The sequence below is a fragment of the Felis catus genome, chromosome A2 (genome assembly GCF_018350175.1).
Source record: "Felis catus isolate Fca126 chromosome A2, F.catus_Fca126_mat1.0, whole genome shotgun sequence".
Classification (NCBI taxonomy): domain Eukaryota; kingdom Metazoa; phylum Chordata; class Mammalia; order Carnivora; family Felidae; genus Felis; species Felis catus.
Window position 1 is genome coordinate 8007717 of NC_058369.1, and position 21281 is coordinate 8028997.

At 49.2% G+C, this 21281-nt stretch overlaps 1 protein-coding gene and 1 pseudogene across 6 annotated transcripts in view; one reads left to right on the top strand and one right to left on the bottom strand.

The window, feature by feature from the left end:
* Positions 1–8775: 8775 nt before the first annotated feature.
* On the bottom strand, positions 8776–8858 carry LOC111559678 (annotated as a pseudogene).
* A 1458-nt stretch (positions 8859–10316) lies between these two features.
* The window catches only part of ILF3 (interleukin enhancer binding factor 3), a 31223-nt gene continuing 20258 nt past the window's right edge, over positions 10317–21281 (top strand). For 5 of the 6 annotated variants that reach the window (XM_023245352.2, XM_045045512.1, XM_023245354.2 and 2 more), the window contains exon 1: positions 10318–10493. The gene's annotated coding sequence lies outside the window, so the exon portion shown is untranslated. Of the gene's footprint in view, positions 10494–21281 lie in introns of all 6 variants that reach the window. The other variant, XM_023245358.2, reaches the window with a different exon arrangement.

The window sequence follows — 21281 nt, forward strand, 5'->3', positions numbered from 1 at the left end:
TGGAGAATGGGCTACATTTCTTTTTTTTTTTAATATTTCTTTTTAATGTTTCTTCACTTTTTGAGAAACAGAGACAGAGTGCAAACAGGGCAAGGGCAGAGAGAGAGGGAGACACAGAATCCGAAGCAGGCTCCGGGCTCTGAGCTGTCAGCACAGAGCCCGACGCGGGGCTTGAACTCACAAACCACGAGATCATGACCTGAGCTGAAGTCGGACGCTTAACCAACTGAGCCACCCAGGTGGATGGGCTACATTTCTAAAGGTGGCACAGTGGGAAAGTGGCTTAGAAGGCAATTCAACCCCGGTCTCCTTGACCCCAGACCTTCCCGCTACTCCATACGGACACTTTGTGGGGTCCCCTGTTCACCTGGATTGTCTGAGTTTGGTCTTTTCCCTGTCCCCAGTTCCTGTTAGCCCCGCCTCCAAAATATCCCCTAAATCTGCTCACTTCTGTCCATTATCTTCAGCTCCCAGCCCCTATTACCATCACCTGAACCAATGCCGTCCCCTGCCCTGGTCCCTGATTCCTGCCATCACCACCCCCCCTTCTCCACAGTTCCCCACACAGGTGCAGAAGGATGCTTGTGAACACCCTAGTGAGTTCACACCCCTTCTTTGCTTAAGAACCCTGCATGGCTTCCTCCTTATTCAAAGTGAAAAGTCAAGGGGCGCCTGGGTGGCTCAGTCGGTTAAGTGTCCGACTTCGGCTCAGGTCATGATCTTGTGGTTCACGAGTTCGAGCCCTGTGTCAGGCTCTCTGCTGACAGCTTGGAGCCTGGAACCTGCTTCTGATTCTGTGTCTCCCCCTCTCTCTCTGACCCTCCCCCCATTCATGCTCTGTCTCTCTGTCTCAAAAATAAATAAACGTTAAAAAAAATTTAAAAAAAAAAGTGAAAAGTCAAAGGGGCGCCTGAGTGGTTCAGTCAGTTTAGCATCCAACTTCAGCTCGGGTCATGATCTCGTGGTTTGTGGGTTCGAGCCCCGCGTCGGGTTCTGTGCTGACAGCTCAGAGCCTGGAGCCTGCTTCAGATTCTGTAGCTCCCTCTCTCTCTCTCTCTCTGCACCTCTCCAGCTCACGCTCTGTCTCTCAAAAATAAATAAATGTTCACAAATAAAAATAAAAGTGAAAAGCCCAAGTCTTCCCTCCAGCCCACGAGGCGCTGCTCCACCTTCCCCATCACCCCTGCCTTGCTGACCCTTCCGGACACACTGGCCCCAGGGCTTGTGCCTGAAATGCTCCCCACTTGGCCCTTTGTGTGGCTAGCTCCTCATCCTTTGGCTTTCAGCTCAGGGGTCACCTCCTCCAGGAAGCCTTCTGTGCTTGTCTGAGGTTGGCTTATCTTGGTGACCACACATCACCCTCTTTCTCTTTCTTTTTCATGGCATTTGTCACAATCTGCAATTATCTATTTGTATTTTCACTTAATAATTGTTAGCCTCCCCACCCAGAATGTCAGCTGTAAGGGGACACCGATCTTGCCCCTTTTTTACCACCTTAAACTAGAGCCAGGCAGGGTGTGTGGTATACAGCAGGTACTGACTATACAGGCACAGAACAGCTGAATGACTACAAGGGGCTTAGCGTAAATGACTACAAGGGGCTTAGCGTAGTGCCTGGTCTGGGGGAAGTACACAGCATTACCCGTTGTTATTACTATATTACTACAGGCCAGCATGTAAGTTTCCAGTCTCTTACACATGCTCCAAACTCCCTGGCTGCTGTGTTCTGAGACTGTACCACACAGAAGCAGAAACAGGAAAACCAATGAAGTTACGTTACTGCGGGAGTGTCTGGCTGGCTCAGCGAGTGGACCATGCAATTCTTGGTCTCAGTGTCATGAGTTTGAGCCCCATGCTGGATGTGGAGCCTACTTATAAAAAAAAAAAAAAAAAAAAAAAGATTAAAAAAAGGAGTAACCTGCACTAATCTGGGCACGTGCCGATGGCGGGACTGGACTCAGGTGGTCTTGGTGAAGGTGAGGAAAAGCCTGCAGATTTTGGATGTAATCTGAAGACAGAGCTCACCTGATTGATTGCCTGTGCAAGAAAGAGAGGAGTCAGAGAAGCAGGAGGAAGCAGGGCTGAGAGGGGGCAAGCTCAGACAAGAGTCCTGAGAGGGCACTTGTGGCCTGATCCCGCAGGGAGCTTGGGAGGAGGTCACATCCCGGGGCTGTCCTGAACTGGTAGGTCACTGACTACAGGTGGCCCCGGGCACCTACAATCCCAGGCACTTCTGGTTCTCTTGAGCGTGCAGGCAGAGTGTCCAGTGTGACCCAGTCGATCCTCTATTTTTTTTTAATTAAAAAAAAAGTTTATTTATTTTGAGAGAGAGAGAGAGAGAGGGAGGGAGAGCATGTGTGAGCAAGTGGGGGAAGGGCAGAGAGAGAGGGAGAGAATGCCAAGCAGGCTCCACACAGCACAAAGCCCGACACAGGGCTCGAACTCACAAACTGTGAGATCATGGCCTGAGCCAAAAGCAAGAGTCAGACACTTAACCGACTGAGCCACCCAGGGGCCCCTGGTCTGATCCTCTTGAGTGTGCTGGCAATGTTGTCCAGAACCCGGAGCAGTTCTCTGGGGAAGAGCTGGTGTACAGGCAGTCGTGCAAAAGCACGCAGAGCCCGGGCAAAGAGAAAATAAAGCAGAGCTGAAGGGATCTGGGCAGGTAGGTTCGTTTTGGATTTGCACATAGATGGTTGGATGTGTGTGTCAGGACCTCACAAAGGAATTCTAGGCTGGAGGCATTTAAGAGGGAACGCTCAGCATTTGTCTTTCAAGTCAGGGGCTGGCTGAGATCACCTGGGGAGTGAGTGTAGAGAGAGGCGAGGCAGAGCTCTGGGGAGAGGGAAAAAGAAAAAGCAGACGGACTCGGGGGAGAGCCACAGAGTGGCGGCGTCTGGAGCCAAGTGAAAGGCAGGAAGTGTGGACACAATCGCTCCTGGCCTTAGTGTGGGTGCAAATGAACGGGAGCGACTATTTTCTAGTGCAGGAAGGAGGCAGGTCATCAGCTGAGAGCCGAGCGCGGGGAGATGCTGGAAGCCATAACTAGGTGTGAAAAATCGGGAGAGCACTGCGTGAATGAGCAATGCTAGCCTTGTGAGTGTCTTCTTTTTCTTTCCCAGACTTACCGAGGTGTGAGGTGTAGGAACAGAGTGGATTTCGTTGGAGGAGCGGGGGCTTGTGGGTATGTGCAGGGGCAGACACAGGAGGGACGGATGCTAGCTCTCCACCCACAGTTTTCAAAGCACTTGGGGTGAAAGCCGAGGTCTCCGTGTGGGTCTCCGGGGACCTGCAGGACCTATCCACCCTTTCTTGGACGGTCCTCCCCAACTCCTCCCACACTGGCCCCGTTCCAGCCCCTCAGGCCTCTGCTGCTCCTTCCACAAGCGCTATCAACCTCCGGGACTTTGTCCCGGCTGTTCCCTCTGCCCAGAACATTCATCTCCCGGCAGTCTGCTTGGTCTCAGTCCCTCAGCTCCCCATAAGGACTTTCTTGTGCACTGCCTAACTTACAATTGCACCTGCCCCAGTCCCGCCCCCCACCCCCCCCCCACCCCCCGGCTGTATTTTGCCCACTGCACTTGCCACCATGGGACATATTACATACTTTGCCTATTGTTTAGCACCTGCCTCCCCATCGCAGTCAGCTCCGCGAGGGGAGGGCCATGGGGTGGTTTGTTTACTGTGTCCCCAGCAGCAGCTCCTGGCTGCACAGCCTCAATGCCAGCTTCTCCGACCCTCTCAGATGGTCTGTTACCAGCAGGCTAGACTCAAGCCCCTTTCTGCTTGGGTTGGCCAGCGTTCATTTCTGTGGTTTGCAACTCTGAGAGGTAGAGATTCGGAATTCTTGGAGCGACGAGGCCGGGCCAGGGGGACGGAGACCACTGCCCTGTTAGAAGCGAGGCACACAGGCACAGGTGTGCTGGCCAGTTACAGGATGGCAGAAATCTCAAAAGTGGCTCAGGCAGCTAACAGATACAAAGATGTCTTCCAGTCCTACAACATTCTGGAACAGGTAAAACTAATCTGGTGATGTAATAGGGACAGGGATTGGCTAGGATAGCAGGAGGGAACTTCCTGGGGGAGGGTGGGTGCCAATGTCCCTTATCTTGATCGGGGTGGTGCTTACACAGACGTGTGTATGTAAACATTTACCAAGACGTACACTTAAATGATTGTGTATATTGCACCTTCACTGAAAAAAAAAAGTGGCTTCGGGTGCCTGGGCGTCTCAGCTGGTTGGGCATCTGACTCTTGGTTTCAGCTCAGGTCACGACCCCACGGTTCATGGGTTCGAGCCCCACATCGGGCTCTGCACTAACAGTGTGGAACCTGCTTGGAATTCTCTCTCTCTCTCAAAATAAACAAACTTAAAAAACTAATAGTGCAGTTTAAAAGAAAAAAAAAAAAAACAGCTTACGGGAAATAGGAGTTTCCTATTTGGCTCCTGTCCATGAGGTTGGGCTGACTTGGGTGCAGTGGGGGCCAGGCATGGTGGGTGACCCACTCACTCACTTCTTCCCTGTTTCGACTGTTCTAAGCCAGGGTGAACAAGAACCATGTTCCCTGGTCTCAAGAGTTTCCTCTCTAGCTAAAGAGAAACAGATAATAACTATATAACGGGTGATAATAAACACTTTGAAGTAACACAAAGCAGGATAATCTGGCAGTGCTGTTTAAGAAATGGTGGTTAGGGCAGCTGGGCGTCTCTGAGATGGGACACTGGAGCAGAGACTCAGAGAAGAGAGGGAGAGGGCTCTGAATGCCCGAGGGAAGAGAGTATTTCAGGCAGAGTGTGTAGCAGAGCAAAGGCCCTGAGGTGACAGGATGCTTGAAGGAAGGTGTGGAAAGGCTCATCAAACTGTATTCCAGGCTCACACCCTCCCAGCCCAGCTGCCAGGTCAGAAAGGCCTCTTCCTTCCTTCCTTCCTTCCTTCCTTCCTTCCTTCCTTCCTTCCTTCCTTCCTCTTTCTCTTTCTTCTTTTTCTTCCTTCCTTCCATGTTTATTTATTCTTGAGAGAGAGAGAGAGAGAGAGAGCGCGCGCGAAAGCGGAGGAGGGGCAGAGAGGGAGACACAGAATCCAAAGCAGGTTCCAGGCTCCAAGCTATCAGCAGAGCCCGATGCGGAGCTTGAACTCACAAACCGTGAGATCATGACCTGAGCCGAAGTTGATGCTCAACCAACTGAGCCACCCAGGCGCCCCAGACCTTTTCTTTCTCAGATGACTGGAGGCAAGTCCCAGAACTGCCTATGCCCTGGCCAGTTTTGCCAAAAACACCACGTCTGAACCATTCTTGGGCCAGGTAAGAAGTGGGGCTCTGATCAGCCAGATCCAGGGCAGAGGCTGGGCGGTAGGAGAACAAAATGGCAGAGAGGTGGTTCCCTAAGGGAAATCGTGGTTCTCAGAAGAACAAAGTGGGAAACGGAGACCCAGCAGGCCAAAGTCCCAGGTGGCCGGCTGCTCTGTGAGACAGTAGCAGGAGCAAGAACTAGACCAGCAGGAACTTCAGGATGGCCAAGAGGGTCCTGGAGGGTGAAGACGATGAACTCCACATGGTTGGGGTCCTACATCCGCTTGGCCCATATGACAGCGTCACTGTGTGGCCACGCCAATGTTTCCCCCCAAGTCTCAGCATCCCGGGGCTCCGACTGATGTGGCCATGACTTGACTCCACTGCATCTTTTGCTTTTAAAGTACTGCCGGGGCCCTTGCTGGCTCAGTCTATACAGCATGCAACTCTCGATCTCAGGGGCGTGAGTTCAAGCCACGTTGGGCATGGAGCCAAAAGAAAATCTTTCAAATATTGCCGTAAAATACACATAAAAATTACCCCCCAAACCGTTTTTAAGTGTGCAGCTTGGTGACATTAAGCACGTTCACAGTTTTGTGCGACCATCACCACCTCCATGTCCAGAACTTTTTCTTCTTCCCAAATGAAAACTCTGTCCCCATTAAACGCAAACTCCCCCTCCTGCAGGCGCCCATCGTTCTCCTTTCTGCCTCTATGGATCTATTCTAGACACTGCATATGAATGGAATCGTACAGTATTTAGCCTTTTGGGTCTGGCTTATTTGATTTAACATAACATCCTCTAGGTTCATCCACGTTGTAGAATATGTCACAGTTTCTTTTTTTTTTTTTAATTTTTAAAAATCTTTATTTTTGAGGGGGCGGGCAGAGAGAGGGAGACACAGAATCCGAAGCAGGCTCCAGGCTCTGCGCTGTCAGCACAGAGCCCGATGTGGGGCCTGAACTCATGAACCGTGAGATCATGACCCGAGCTGACGTTGGATGCTTAACCGACTGAGCCACCCAGGGGCTCCTCCTTCTCTTTTAAGGCTGAATAATACTTAACATTCCATTGTCTGCATACATCACGGTTTGTTGATGCATTCATCCATCGACAGACACTTGGGTTAATTCCACATTTGGGCTATTGTGAATCAGGCTGTGAACAGGGGTGTGGAAGTATCTGGAGTACCTGCTTTCATTTCTTGTGGGCATATACTCAGAAATGGAAGTGCTGGAAACGTTCGCTTTGCTTAATTTTGGGAGCAAACATCATGTTGTTTTCTTGCTCCATCTTTTAACTGAGTTTTCTTCCTTGTTGGTTTCATTCTCTTTCATCAAAGTGCACTCCCTGCCCCCACCCCCCCACCCCGCCACACCTTGTATTTCCCTGGCTTCAAGATCAGAGAAACAAGGGCTTCTCCTGCCTCTAAAGTCCCCAGCCTGGTGCTCACGGGCTCTGACTGGCTGGATTTCGGTCACTCACTCCTAAGCCAATCACTGCAGTCAAGCCATGGGCTTAGTTTCAGAATATGACACCAGGGACTCATCAGATGAAGTTCCCCACAGCACTGTGGTGAACCCACGTCCACCCCACTGCAGGGGGAGGAAGGGAGGAGACACGGGTCCAAAAGGTTTCAGGAGGAAAAGTTCCTCAGTGGGACTGGGGGTAGGAGGCTGGAGTAGGAGAGCAGGATGAGGAGGAAGGCAAAGGAAGGAGAGCACGTCCGTGAGAACACTTCAGTCCCTGATGATGACAGAGCCTGTCTAGACAGAGGGAATGCGAGGGGAGGGGACAGACCTTACTCTTCAGCCACTGAGAAAGAGGCTGTAACGGGGAGAGGGGGTGCACAGCCAGATGACAGCGCCCATCGGTCAGGGCAGGGAGGTGAGAGACAGTGCATTCTGGGGTTGTTAAACAGGAAGCAGTGGAAAGGCAAGGGTGGTAGTGGAAGGCTGGGTCAGGGTGGAGAAGGGGCGAGAGAGGGCAGCTGGCGCCTTGGGGCTTCAGTCTTGCACATGACGACCAAGGAGAGAACACAGACCAGGAGCAGGATGGATGCAGCTTGTCCAAAGATCAGGCTGAGGGGTGCCTGGGTGGCTCAGTCGGTTAAAGGTCTGACTTCGGGTCAGGTCCCGGCTCAGGTCACGATCTCGCGGTTCGCGAGTCTGAGCACCGCGTTGGGCTGTGCTGGCAGCTCCGAGCCTGGAGCCTGCTTCAGATTCTGCGTCTCCCTCTCTCTTTCTGCCCCTCCCACTCTTGCACTGTCTCTCTCAAAAAATGTATAAACATGAAGGAAAATTAAAAAGATTGGGCTGAAAACCTCTTATCCCGCAGCTCCTGGTGGGTGGCCCCAACAGAATGCACTTGTTTGTTAAGGGCTTCCACTGCAGCCCCGCATCTCTTCCTACAAAACCCAGGCTGTGCGAGGCACCAGTCCCAGCAGGTAACAATCGGAACCATAACAGGTTCCCTAGCACTCACTTCACAGAGCCTCAGCAAACTCTTGAGATTCAAAGAACTCTCCAAACCTGTCCTGGGCTACGCTGTGGAGACTGTAGTTTGATCTAAAGGCTTTGCTTGTAACCACGATCCTACCTACCCCTTTATGCGTTTGGAGCCCCTTTTACAGGGGCTGCCTTGAGAGCCTCAAAAGCAAGTTCTTCAGAAATCTAACCAGCCCTGGACTTGGGAGTCAGAAAACCAGACACCTTCCCTGTTTTGCCACTTGGTAGCGCTGTTAGCTCAGTGGAGTCGCACCCCTCGGAGCCAGTTCCCTGGTGTCCGTAATTGCCGGTCTCTAACTTGTTATAGCCGGTTATCACCTCGTCAGGGTGACCTTACACAATCCAAACTTCCTTTAACCAATTTTACCTGAATACATGGACCATTAAATTTACCGTACCTTTCTTCACTCTTAAGCTCTATTTAGGAAAGCTCTCCAAGTGTGTGGGGGGGGGGGGGAGGGGCAAGATGCTGAGTATTTGCGTGAAAAACAGAAAAAAAAAAAATACACACACATAATTAAGCCTCTCTGGGAGTAAAACAAAAAACTTCACAATGGCTGCCAAGAAGTAGGGAGGAGGCGGACGGGTTTTGTCCTTTCACACTCTTGCATATTTGATAGCTTGCATCAGGCGAATACATTATCTGTTCAAAACCCTCAGTAAAGTGTAAACAGAGAGGCAGTAGGTACAGCGTGCATCCATTTTAGTAACATTTTTTACACCTTACCTTTTAAATAACTGAGACATTTATTCACGACACAGAAATGTGCCAAGTGCTTTAAAAAAAATCACCATTAGGGTGCCTGGGTGGCTCAGTCAGTTAAGCACCTGACTTTCGGCTCAGGTCATCATGATCTCACGGTTCGCTCGTGGGTTCAAGCCCCGCATCTGGCTCTGCGCTGACAGCTCAGGGCCTGCAGCCTGCTTCAGACTCTGTGTCTCCCTCTCTCTTTCTCTGCCCCTCCCCCGCATGCACTCTATCTCTCTCAGTTTTCAATTAGCAATAATCGCGCCTCGGATAAACCTCATTGGCTACGATACTGCCACTACGCAAAGCTTCTATCTCTCTCAGAAATAAACAAACGTTAATTTTTTTTAACCAACGTTTTGTAGAAAGGAAATGAAGGCTCAGAGAGGTAGAGTTTTTGGTCACACAGGGGACTCAAATCTGGAACAGACGATGGGTCTTGTGTCATTAACAAAGGAGCTGCACCGTCCCTACATTTTTGCTAGGAAAATCGTTATTATGCCTTAAATCTTTTTAAGTTTATTTATAGATTTTGAGTGAGAGAGAGCACGGGTGCGAGTAGGGGAGGGGCAGAGAGAGCGAATCCCAACCAGGTTCGTTCTCACGAACCATGGGATCACGACCTGAGCCAAAATCCAACTGAGACACCCACGTGTCCCACGTTATGCCTTAAGTCTTGAACGACTTCTTTCAGGTAGGAAACCTTTCCAATGATTCCTTGTTCCGAATCCCAGCAGCTTCTGAACAGCATCGCACCTGACAACATGCCTAGTAACGCCTGTCAAGCGCTAGCTTGATTCTGACACTGAAGCGGCGCCGGGCTTACTGTACATACTGTTTGTACATCGGGGATCTCACGAAGCGCCCCGGAGAATTCAACATTAGCCTTTAAAATAGAAGACGCTCTGAGGCCTTTGCTTATGAACCCCGAGCTGTGGTTGGCCGAGCGTCTGACTTGCAGACCCGGCTCTCCCACGAGTAGTCTGTGAATCCTCTAGTCGGGCCTCAGTTTCTCCATTTGTCAAAGGGCGACTGGAAGATCTCGAGTAGTTCGGCTCTGCCCTTCGGAGGCCTGGGCCTGGCAGGGCAGCCGGACACTACATTGGGGGGTTTGATTGCAGGACTTGAGAACTGGAGCGCTCGTCGACGCCGGTCCGGGGCAGCAAGATCTGTCCGGCCGTTCCCGACACCTGCATCTCGGGTCTTCTAGGCCTCTAGCGAGAGACACAGGGAGATGGAGGAAGCTCCGCCAGGTAGCCTCGGATGGAGGTTGAAGCTCCCGGACCAAGATTCGGCCACTACAAGTATACTCTTGTGACAGCCTCTCAAAGAGGTTTCCGCCAACGTACACGCGAGAGACGGGTGTAAGATGGCAGCCACGCAGGCGCATAAACTAGCAGCAGGGGGAGACTCCGCCTCTCGCCCTGAGCCACGTGGTGATGCCGCTTAAAACCGCCATTGAAAAAAAAGAACGGCGACCATATCACATGGTGGAGACCTACCAATACCAAAGGAAAGCGCCAAAGTCCTTGTCACGTGGCCAAGACTCTGTATTGGCCACTGTCACATGATCAAGGACTCGAAAAGGGAGGTAAACGTTTCGACTCCACGTGACCAGAACGCAACGGCTACGCTCTTGCCACGTGACTAAAGCCCACCTCCTTATCTCTTTTCGTTGCTCCCTCCCTCCCGGGCTGGGCCTGCGTCAAGCGGCAACGCGGCGGCAGGGGGCGGGGCTCCAGCCGATCACGTGGCCCGCACCTCCCCGGCGCGCGCCCGCCCGCCCGCTCGCCCCCGGCCCCGGCTCCTCCTCCTCCTCTTCTCGCCATTGCAGTTGGACTCAGCAGCCCGGTGCGCACCGCGTGGCTTTTGGGGGGAGACCCCGGCGGGCTGTGGTAGGAGGGCGGCGGCGGCGGTTGCGGTCGGGGAAGGGAACGCCGACAAGGTAAGCGTCAATGTGGCGGCGGCTGGGCCCGCTCCCGCCTCTGCCCCTCCCCCCGCCAGTCCTCCCACTCAGCGCGGGCCCGGCTGAGGGGTCGCGGTGACAAGGCCTGAGGCGCCCCGCGCTCTTCTCCTACGCCCGGTTCTCTCGCCCCAGGGCCGGGCTCATTCCTCCCTCGCCAGTCTCGCTCCCGCGCTCGGCCGTTACTCTCCCCCATTGTGCCGAGGAAACAAAATGGCGGCGGCGGCGGCGAGGGCCCGGTGCGCGCGCATCCGCCCCCCCCCTTCGCGGCCCCTCGGCCGGCGGCGGCGCCTCGCACGGGGGGTGCGCGCGCACCGGGCCCCCGGCCGCCGAGTCCCCCGGGCCCGGCTTTGTCTGTTGCTGCGTCCCGCGCGCACGCGCGCACGTGCCGGGAGCACACACCCCCCTTGGCCGGTAGAGTCCTGGCCGGCGCAGCAGGGGCGACCCCCTCCTCATTCCTTCTTAGTCTTTGTCCCTGTCCCGTCCCGGGTTCCAGGAGAGTCCCAGGTTCCCGAGGCGGGAAATGTCGCCGCCTTTGTCCTTACATGGCGTGGAGATGCGGACCTCCTCCTTGGGACCCTGTTCCCACGCTGATTGCAGAGGAGGCCTTTGTCGGTTGTATGGGGTTCTCCAATCTGTGATCAGCCAGGCCTGCCTCAGATTAGGACCCAAAATTGGCGTAGGGTTTCAGCTTTCCCTTTCATTAGTTTAGGTGTTTCATCGATGTTGAATTTTATCCAGATTGCTTAGGATTTGCATCCTCCCTCAAAATGGTGATGTGGTGCGATATTTGGGTACACTGAAACTTGCAAGATTGTGACCCAAACATGAGAGTTTAAAACAGTTTTCTACCGTATTAAGTAGTTGAGTGACTGAGTTGAAGTTCTGCCACAGTTAATCCTGAGCCTGGATGAATTATCTGGGTTGTACAGTGATCAGCATGCTCTCCCCCAGTTCATTGTCTAGACTTGGGGAGCTAAACCGTTTCTTAGTATTTCCAGAGTTGATTGATTGTTGCTTGGGATTCTGCTCAGGGGACTTGATGGATCAGTAAGGGAGTACCAGTTTCCCTGATAAGCCTTTCTTTTCGGGACTCCGGTATTTCAGTGGTTTTGAATCTTTTTCTGATTGGTTAGGATGATCTCCTCTTTAAAGTGGGTGGCCTTTGGCACATTTGGGTTCCAGGGGGAAACCCAAGGTGCCACTCAGAGTTGGGACTCAAACTCAGGGCTTCAGACTCTTTCACAGGTGTTTGTGGCTGGGAGTCTCCTTGGATTGCTCACCCTGCTGCCACTGTGCTTTGTGTGTGATGCTTTGTGTGTGGTCTCGTGGGATGTAGGTAACAGCAGCCACTCAGATTGTGAATGAAGTGTGGGAACCAGAAGCTCATTAACAGCTAGAAAAGGGAAATAAATAAATAAAAGGCCCCTGGGTACAGGCGTTACTATCCCTGTCCCTAGTCCTGCAGTCTTTGCCCCTGAGCTCTTGGTTGACCGCGTGAGTTGATCGTGGTCCCTGGGATTTGTGAATGGAATCTATGCAGGCCCTGGTGTTTGGAGTTGATTGGAGGCTGGCAGTTACTGCCAGACGTGGCCTTGCCGGCACCGAGTGTGGGTTCATCAGGTTCCCTACTCCTAGAGCTTGGACAAGTCTGGGAATCATACTCTTTTTGGAACACTGGTGGGTAATTGCAGTTTTTGTTTGTTTTTTCCTGATTGAACTTGTCTAGTGTCTATAGGCAAAAATTCTTCTCTTTAGCTTCTTCTAGTATATTTAAGAGGGCTTTTTTTTTTTTTTCTTTTTGAGGTCTGTAATACCGGGAGTGAAGAATCTAAGGCTGTTTCTTAGTTTTTTTTTTTTAATTGTCCTTGTTAAAAAACTACATTGGCAAGAGCCGCTGCTAATACATTGATGTCACTTTCATGGTTGCTCTTTTCCATGTTCCCCTGCTTCACGTCTCCAGGTAGGAACAGGTGGAGTCTGTGATGAGGAAAGAGCTTTCTGTAAGTCTATAAGCCTCTTCTCTTTGGGTAAACAGTAGGCAGCATCTTGTCTGTAGGCCTCAGCAAGTTGTGGGGCTTGGAAATGTTCCTTTGAAAAAAGGCTTTAGAAGTTTTCTTTGGGCTGGATCAGGTCCCTCTTATTTACCTCTCTCACCCTCCTTCCCAGTTTCTCCTGATTTCACCTTTCATGGCTCAGAGGAATAATTCCTTTCCCCAAGAAACTTGAGTTTATACCTCCTTGGACTTGCCCTCCTGTCAGTAAGTTGGTTAACTTTGTGCAGTTTTGAAGGATGTGTAAATCACACCATCTAACATTACATGCACGTATCTGCATGCCATTTTATCTGAATGTTGCTTTGATTGAACTTTCATGGGAATTACGATTTTCTAGGCTGTATATATTGGATGCTTTCTATCTTACCTAAGTCCTGGGGAAAAAAGGATTTGATTTTCTGTTTTGAGTGAAGGGGTTTCAGGTTAAAGGCAGACATCGGTTTGACAAGAATCTACATACAGTGAAGCAGGTTGGGGCCCTGAAGGGATGAGATTCCTTCAGATTCTAGCTGCAGCACTTGACCGTTTTGTCTGAAACCACTAGCTTCCCTCTCTGCTCTGTTGTTTAGGGTAAGTCAGTGCTGATTCTTTGTGGTGCTAGCATTGTTATCGAAATAATAGTGAGAGCATGGCGGACAGGTGTTTGTTACGGAGCCGTGTCAGTGTACTTTTAAAAATTGTTCCTTGCCATTTTATGCTTTGTTGAATCCCTGTGAGATTTTTCCAGGGTTGCGCTTTATAGGTGATCCCATTATAAATTGTGGTTGGAAGTTCAGAATGACTTTTAACATCTACTGTTTTCAGATGTCTTGGGAAAACGATGTCCTGTTGAAATTTAATATTTTTTTCTCATTGAGTGCTTATGGAATGAAGAAAAATGTAGTCACAGAGCTGGACATGGGGCTCAATCCCATGAACCATGAGATTATGACCCCGGCCGAAATCCAGAGTCGGACGCTCAACCAACTGAGCCACCCAGGCGCCCATGTAGCCACTAGTTTTTAGCAGGAAGATGAGTTTATTGTCCAAGGACCATTTTCTTGTGTGCTATATATGAACACTAAGGACCATTTAGTTACTAAGTAACTTTTATTAGAGTATGTACATTTGCTCCAAATTATTTTTATAATCTTGGGCAGTTAGTGAGAATTGGTGCTATGGACAACTTGAGATCCATTGTAATTTTCCTTGACATTCCAAACAGTCCTCTTTCTTCTTATTTTCATTAGGATTGTGGTTTGAGCTCAGTCTTACTGGGATAATTTTGCAGGCCACCTGCTTTGCTGCTGCTTCCTTTGGACTGCTTTTTTCCTCTTACCTGAATCTGTGTGTGTTTAAAAAATAAAATGTTGCGGGTTAGGTTTGCTTCTCAGTGGTACTTCTAGATTTTTTGCGGGTTAATAATCCTTGCTATGCATTCATAATTCAAGAAAACAGTCCAGATGTCAACAATGTGGAAATAACCAGCCCAGCCCCATGGCTCATAGTGGCGCTTAATAAACATTTGTCCTGTGGGTGACCTGTGCAGAGTCCTAGCAGGGGGGAGTAACAGCTGTCCAGTAAATGGAGGTCTGTGGGCTTCTTGCATCCCACAGAGCAGGTGTGTGAACTGACGAGTGGAGGGAAGATGAACTGAGTCAATTTTGATGAAGTTACTTGAGTTTGTATTTAATTTAATGTAATTTATTTATTTAGAGCTTTTTTTTTTTTTTCTTTTTTTAATCAGCTCTGTAAAAACTCTTTGGTGGGTTCTTAGAAAGTAAATAGGCAACTGCCAAATGACCCAGCAATTTCACCCTTGGGCACTTCTCCCAAAGAAAGGAACATTTATGTTTACATAAAAATCTATACACAAATGCTCATAGCAGCTTTATCCTTGATAGCCAAGAACTGGAAGCCACGTAGATGTCCTTCAGTAGGTGAATGGTTAAACCAAGATAAGTCCATACCACGGAGTACTGCTTAGCGATCAAAAGAAGCAAGCTGTTGATAACACCTTGGATGAATCTTGAGGCAGTTACATTGCATGAAACAAGCCAGTGCTGAAAGGTTACATACTCTGGAATTCCATATACATAACATTCTTGGAGTGTCAGAACTGTAGGGATGGTGAATGGATTAGTGGTTGGTAGGGTTAGGCATATGAGGAGTGGTGGAAGGGTGAGTATGACCAATCAAGGGCAACAGGAGGGATCCTTGGGATGGCAGTGGTCTGTCTGATTGTATCACCATGAGTGTTGTGGTTATGAATTGTACTGTAGTTTGCAAGATGTTGCCATTGTGGGAAACTGCTTTAAAGAGTACACGTGATCTCTGTTATTTCTTGTATACTGCATGTGAAGCTATGGTTATCTTGCAGTAGTTTTATTGAAAAGAGTGCCACCCTTACCCACCAAAATAATTCACATGTCTGTGGATTCACATCCTTCGAGAGACCATCTTTTTTTCTTTGTAACTGGGGAGGGGAAAAGAATGCTTTTGGGAGAAGGAAACATACTGCACGCTGTTAAGAAAAAAAAAAAATCCAGGGCTTCCCCATGGGGATACGTGGGAGGGTCGCCCCTCCTGCCCCTGCCCCAACCAGGTGTGGAAGATTTCCTAAGCTTACTTCGTCTCCTGCTTGTTGCCTGAAGAGCATGTTGGGAAGAGGGTTTGGTAATTCCCACCTGGAGTCATGATACACGCTTAACTGTTATGTCCTCTCACAGGCAGATTTTAAAACCTTTCTATCGGTTCATCCAAGAGTTGGTGAAATTCCTCCTTTAATATATTACATTTGCGGTTTTTCAGTTGATGAAGCATCTTCCCGCAAAGTCACCTTTTATCCTTACTGTTTGCACCTCTTGGGCATAGCTAGTGTTGCCATTTCCTTTTTGATAACAGCTCTGAACAGGTAGATAATTTACCAGAGGATCCCACAGCTGCGAGGTTGGGGAGCCCAGTTGGATGCAAACGTGGGGCTTCTGTCTCCCAAGACCCATGAATGCTCTACAGTACCAGTGAGCCTGGACTCCTGGGTCTCGTGGGAGGCCAGTGGAGTTTCAGAAACATTTTGGAGAAAAATTTGTGTTTGTCAGCTTTATATTTAGTCAAGGAAAGTATCTTTTTTTCCCTTTCTTTTTGTTTCTGTTTATTTTGAGAGGGAGCGTGAGCGGGAGGTGTGGGGTGGGGGTGGGGGGGCAGAGAGAGAATCCTAAGCAGGCTCTGCCCTCGATCTCATGAACTGCAAGATCATGACCTGAGCCGAAATCAAGAGTCAGATGCTCAACTGACTAAGCTACCCAGGCACCCAAAAAATATGTTTTTAATTAGCATACAACATCTCCTTTTTTTCATGAGAGAAAAGGACATTTTTTAAAAATTGAAACTATTTGTGGAAATCATTATCCCTGACTTTACACCTCCCTGTGGACCAGTAAAAAACACTGTTGCAGACAGAATTGGGAACCACTGCACCAGCGTTCAGATCTGTGTTGGATTTTCAGATTTCTCCGAGTGGCATCCATAACCAGATTTTAGGTTGGCATCTTTTGGCTGGGTTGCTTTGTTAAAATTATTTTTCACGTGTCCTTGATGATGTCAATCTGTAAAGGTTTGCAGAGTCACTGAAGAGTAGCATGTGTATGTCATTTCACTTCATGCTCCAGGATAGGATAGCTCTGGAGATGGGGAAACCAGGAGCTGGGGTTTGGATCCTTTCAAAGCTTAATCCATTCAGTCTTTTAGATGAGCATCCGCTTCAGGACAATTCCCCGGAGTTGCTGGAATAGCTGTAGGACTTTGTGAAATAGATAGTTGGGGCTATACCTGTTGCGGTGTTGCCACTGCACCTGTTCATTCATTTTACAGACTAACTTGGGCATGTGTCTTTTTCAGCAGCAAGTGCCGTGCGTGGAATTCTAATTAGCAAGAGGTCAGCACGTTGCAAGCCAAAGGTTTTGTGGTTTAAACTTCTGTAACTCTGCATGCTGTGAGTGGGCTGGATTTGAGAAGGAAAAAAACCCTGATCCCTTCGTGTTAGAACATCCCCAGCTACCCAGAGTTCATGTTTAAAATTCTGATTCTCCACTCCACCTGTTCCTCGCTTGGATTTCTTTTCAGAGGAGCTGGGCTGGTAAAAAGCCAGGCTTCCTTGTGCCTTGCTGTTGAATCATAAAGGTGGTTGCAGGAGCAGCTTCTGTTTAAAGTTTGGTTGGCAGGGGCCAGTGGAGTGTTGGCTGTAGGCAAGCAGGTGGGTGTTGTGGACCTCTTGCCAACAGTGTTCTTTGCTAAAAATCTTGAAAAGGAGGTTCCTGTTCACCCAGAAGACCTCTCTGTCTGTTAAAGAGAGGGATTCCCTGGTATTCAAGACTAGAGCGGCTAGCTTCTGAAAAGCTGGCTTGGATGACAGGTCTGGGTTCGCATAGAGACCAGGGAGGCCAGATTTGTTGGCCTGCAAAGGAACATTGTCTCCAGTTTTTCAGCATTTGTTTTAGTTCACATAATCAGTGCTCTTACTTTCTTTGTCCCCCTGGATCAGGAGGCATCACCACCAAGGTCTGGTCTAAGGGAGGAGGGCCTGGGGGTGAGTGTTCCACAGATGGGCCAGGTGGGGTGCTCAGGGCCAGCCACACAGCCCAGTGAGTCTCTTCAGGGATTCATTCTGGGGCCTGCCTCTTGGAGCAGAGGAAGATCAAGAGATGCAGCCGCTTGCGACAGAGGCACACCCACGTTCTTAGTTTTAACAGTGAAGGCAGCGGATGGAGACCTACATGCGGGACAGTCGATGAAATCGGGTGCATTTGGGGGCGTACGCGTGTCCTTGAGGTACTTTTGACGGGCTGGGTTTTTTCGTTTGTTTTTTTCTGTTTTTTGTCACAACATCTTTTTACCCAGGGGTACAAGAATGATTTTTCTACTCCCAGTGTCTATCAGGTGGCATTTGTTCTTACAGCGATTCCCTACGTCCACTGTGGAAAATCACCATTTCCAGAGTAGGAAGTTGGGATATACACCTCTGCACTGGTGGCAAAGTAGGGTTTGGTTTTGTTTTTTTTTTAAGTATCGTTACGGACTCAAGCTTTTCCATGCATTTAATGTGCTGAATCAATTTAGGTTTTTTTGTTTTGTTTTGTTTTGTTTTAATTTTTTTGAAAGTTTGTTTATTTTTGAGAGAGAGAGGGAGACACAGAATCTGAGGCAGGCTCCAGGATCTGAGCTGTCAGCACAGAGCCCGAACTCACGAACCGCGAGATCATGACCTGAGCCAAAGTCGGATGCTTAACCAACTGAGCCATCCAGGCGCCCCTTAGATTGTTTATTTTTAATATCTCATGAAAATTCTCAAACATATACCGAAGGTGACATGGTTTTACAGTGAACAGCCACCTGTATATAAAGCTCAGGTTCTGCCGTTGACATTTGACTATACTTTTGTTTCACACATCTCTTCCTTTGTTCTGGTCATCCTTCGGCCCACATTTATTTATGCATTTATCGAGTTTCTTTGACGTCTAATCCACTTTACTTTTATGATGCATTTCAAAGTAGCAAAAAATTACAGTCCTCCATCTGAATATTAACTAGAGTCCAGTATTTATTTACAGCCTCCTTTTTTTTCTTTTGAAGTAACGTACACGTCTTGAGACTACCATTCAAGTAGTTTTGACCACTGAATATACCAACTCCTACCAAGATATAGACCGTGATCATCACCCCGAAAGCGCCCATCCCAGGTGTGCCTGCCACCATCTGCCTAATGCAGCTGCTGAATAGTTTTGCCTGTTCTAGAACTTCGTGCAGGTGGAAGCATTTTATGTTTGTTTTGTTTTTTGTAATCCATTGCCCCAGATGTGGCCAGTGGGAGTCTTCACAAGTCAGCTCCTTGTTCTTTGGATGACCTGCATTAGTGTCTGAGTGCCTCTTTGCTTTCTGACGCTGCAAATGACCCCGGCTCACGCAGTTTCTGTGTTAGGTGCAGGCCAACCTTTTCTCTGGGGAGCTCGTTTTAGTAAGGTGGACACTGTCGGTCCTACAAAACCCTAAATAAAAGGGTCACAGCCACCTGAAACCATGGTTTAAGTTGTTACTTTTTAAGTTTCTGCATTTGATGTTTTTGTGATGGAGGAGGAGTGTACCGTGAAGAGATAGTCCGTGTGGAGTGAAGCCTCGGCTCCTGGCACCTGGCTGGGCTTGGAAGGAAGGCGATTCTTTACCTTGCATCGCCCACTGGGCCCAGAGGGGCAAGGCATTTGTCTGCCATGCCTGTCACCATTCTAGCGTGGAGGTGCACACTGAGTACTTGTTGAGTAAATAAATCAGGTTTTAAACCTACCAGCTGTCACTGTGAGGTCAATGAGGTTCCAGCATAGGTATGGCCAGGAGTGGGGGCCGTTCGACATGGCCATTTTACCATCAGGCTGTGAGCTCTCTAATGGTCTGCTTTCTCGGTTTAGAACTGAGTTTCTGGGAGCGCCTGGGTGGCTCAGTCAGTTAAGTGTTTGACTTTGGCTCAGGTCACGATCTCGAGGTTCCTGAGTTCAGGCCCTGTGTCGGGTTCTGTGCCAACAGCTCAGAGCCGGGAACCTGCTTCCGATTCCGATTCCGATTCTCTCTCTGCCCCTCCCCTGCTCATGCTCTCTTTCTCTCTCTCTCAGAAATCAATAACGGTGCCTGGGTGGCTTAGTCGGTTAAGCATCCGACTTCAGCTCAGGTCATGATCTCGCAGTTTGTGGGGTTGAGCCCCACGTCAGGCTCTGTGCTGACAGCTCAGAGCCTGGAGTCTGCTTTAGATTCTGTGTCTCCCTCTCTCTCTCTGCCCCTCCCCTGCTCATGCGCGCGCGCTCTCTCTCAAAAATAAAAAATTTTTAAACCAATAAATAATAAAAAAATTAAAAAGAACTAGGTTTCTAGAGCTTTGGTTGAATTTTTGTGTTTAAAAAAATTTTTTTTAATGTTTATTTTTGAGAGAGAGAGTGGGAGCGAGGGAGGGGCAGAGAGAAAGAGGAAGAGACGGAATCTGAAGCAGGCTCCAGGCTCTGAGCTGTCAGCACAGCCCGACGTGGGGCTCGAACTCACTGAGCCATGAGATCATGACCTGAGCTGAAGTAGGACGCTCAGCTGACTGAGCCACCCAGGCGCTCAGGTTGAATTTTTAGATGACCTTCCATGGCTGTACTTTTGTGGGAGGACTTAAGTACATTCTGCAGTTAAAGAAAACTGTTATGGAAGTTTTCAGACCTCGTAGGTGAATGAATCCAGGCATACCCATCCCCCAGCTTCGACAGCTATCAGCATTTTGCCATCTTGTTTTATTTTTCTCCCCATCACCACTGTCTGCCTTACTGGAGTATTTTAGGGCGAATATCAGGCATGTACTTTCAACCATCAATTTGTCTTAAATATGTATCTAACATTAGTAAAGCATTCTTTTTGAGCACGACCTTGATACCATTTGTTCCTCACTGAACGAATGATAATTCCTTCATGTAGGATGCACTTCTGACTGTACGTCACTCATCACTTAGCCCCACAGCAGCCTGGCAAACAGAGATCCTGTTGGTAGAGAAAGTCGGTGCCATTTTGAAGGGTCCACGGCGTTTGTGCTGCGTGTTTTCCGTAGGTTGACTTGTTGCATGTTTACCCCCCTTCCGAGGTGCAGGGGCCGCATCCAGGTCCAGGGGAAACTTCAGGGCCTGCGGCTAGTGGCTGGGCGGGCAGGGTTTTAAGTCCAGGTCTGTGTGGGAGCTCCCACTTGGTGGTGACTGAGTGATTTACCAAGGGCATCGTGGAAACTGGCCTCCACTCCTCCCCTGCCCCCCAAAGAAGCCCTTGACCCCCACTTGTCCTCTTGCATAGCTCTCGTTCCACCCTTCGATTTTATAGTTCCACTTTGAAACCTACAAATTTGCAATTAGATCGTTAGGTAGTCCTGAAGTGTTGTGGGAAATTCTTGTTTTGGCCAGTCATGTCCAAGTTTATCCTTGAAGCGTGTGCCTTTCCACAAGGTGGAGACTGCTGCCCTGGCTGGTAACTGGCTTCGATCGAAGGGGCTGGCTGTTTTGTGGTTGGATGGGATGGGTGGATTCATCTGTTGTGTATCATTGTGATGGATTTTCTGTGTTGTTCACTCACTTGGAAGATGTCAGTGTGGACCAGACTGTTTGCACAGAGTAGGAATGAGTAGGTTGTCGTCAGCATGTTATTTAGAGCCCCAAATGGTAATTACAGCTATGCCTGTTCTAAAGACTCCTGTTGTGCACTTGAGTTCTCTTGGTCTCTTCAAAATTTAAACCACGGAGGGGGGCACGTGGTGCAGTGGTCACATCCCCCTGATGTTTCAGAAGGTTCTTGCCTTTCTGGTTGACAGACACCCTTTGGGTCTCTTAGTCCCCTGCTTTCCTTCCATTTCTTCATGACCCTCAAAGACCAGAGCTCCTTCCCTCTCTTTTCCTTCTCCAAACACCAGGATTTTGCTGAGTATTTGTATTGTTACCATTTATTGGAGGCGTGTTAAGTTTTTTTTATATTTGTGAAAAGTGACATACTTTAGGGGTGCCTGGGTGGCTCAGTCAGGTGAGCATCTGACTCTTGATTTTGGTTCAGGTCATGATCTTGCGGTTTGCGGGATCGAGTCCTATGTTGGGCTCCTCGCCAACAGCATGTAGCCAGCTTGGGATTCCCTCTCTGTTTGCCCCCCCATCCCGCTCATGATCTCGCTCTTTTTAATATTTTT